Below are 1,532 nucleotides of genomic sequence, written 5' to 3'. Positions count from 1 at the left end.
TGGGCTGCTTCAAGTGGCTGTAAAAGCATCTTGCCTGGGACCAAGTGCCCCTTCCAAACTTGCTTTACCTGTGGAAAAAGACAAGGAAAGCTGTTTTTTGTGTGAGCACCCTTTGTGTCTCAGTGTTTGTGATCTTGGGAATCCTCTCGAACCTCGAACAGTGGGAGATTATCTGTTGTCCTAAGATATGTAGGTGGAGATTGTTTTGATCTGTGTTTAAATCTTCCTTGAAAATGAAACTGATAGAAAAAAAATGTAAAAAAAAAAGGAAAAAGAGAAAAAAAGAGAAAAAGGCAATACGAAGAAAAGAAGGAAGGAAAAAGAGAAAAAGGGGAAAAAGTAAAAAAAAAAAAGAGAAAAACAGGAAAAATTAGACAAATAGAAAAAAAAGAAAGAAAGTAAAAAAGAAAAAAGAAAGAAAAAAGAGAGAAAAAAGATAGAAAAAGAAAAAAAAACAAACAACAAAAAACGTATTATCCTCACTCCGCTCACGTGCCAAGGGCCGCTGTGATCCGCCAAGGACTACAACTCCCGTGCTGCCCCGCGCGGCGCGCAGGCGCGGGGGTGGGCGTGCGGAGGCGTGGCCGCGCGCTGATTGCCTGAGGCTAAACGCAGTGCGCGCGCAGAGCACCGTGTTTGCTGCCGGAAATCGGTGATGGCGGCGGGGCCTGCTTCTGTCTGTGTGAGCTGGCACGGGGGGTGCGGGGGAGCGGGGCTCTGGGGATCCCCTCGGGGGCTGCGGGGAGCGCGGCTGTGGGTGGAAAGGCTGAAGGGCTCGGGAGGGTTTGGCGGGGGGGGTTCGAGGGTTCCTGAGGGTCAGAGCGCAGGGCCTTGGAACGCTCTCGGGGGCCGCGGGGCCCGGGAGGCCTCCCAAGAACCCGGATGTTCGATTCGGGTCCTCAGAAAGTCCTTCGGAAAAAAAATTCAAAAGCACCCAACCAAAAAAAGAACCCTAAAAAAAAGGAAAAGTGAGGAAAAGGTGAAGGAAAAACTGGAAGGGCCAGGATGATTTTATTGCTTTGCTTCAGTTTTTCCTTGGACTCCTCCTTCTCAGATTGTTTACTCCCTTCCTTTACAGAAAGCTCTTCTGCTGTTCTGTGGTTTTGGGATCCCTTAGGGGCTTTTAGGGGTGGCTGAGGAGGTTTTGGGGGGTCTCTGAGGGGGTTTGGTGTTGCGAAGGGACTTAGGGGTGAAGTTGAAGGTCCTTGAAGAGGTTTGGGAATCCCTGAGGGAGTTTTGGAGTCTCCGAGGGAATTGGGAGGTCCTGGGGGGCTTGGGGGGGGGGGTCTTTGAAGAAGTTTTAGGGGTTTTTAGAGGGATTTAATAAGTCCCAGACGGTTTTGAGGGTCCCTGAGGGGTTTTTTGGGGTCCCTGAAAGGGTCTGGGGGGTCTGAGGTGGGTTTTGCAGGTCACTGAGAGGGTTTAGGGGGTCCTGGGTGGAAATGAGGTCACTGAGGGGATTTGTGGGGTCCTTGAGGAGGTTTCAATGGGTCCAGAGGAGGATTTCTGATGGGATTTCAGGGGTTTTGAGG

The sequence above is a fragment of the Neopelma chrysocephalum genome, unplaced genomic scaffold (assembly GCF_003984885.1).
Source record: "Neopelma chrysocephalum unplaced genomic scaffold, ASM398488v2 Primary Assembly neopelma1_167, whole genome shotgun sequence".
Taxonomy (NCBI): Eukaryota; Metazoa; Chordata; class Aves; order Passeriformes; family Pipridae; genus Neopelma; species Neopelma chrysocephalum.
The sequence above is the reverse complement of the archived record's forward strand: the minus strand, read 5'-3'. Positions refer to the sequence as shown.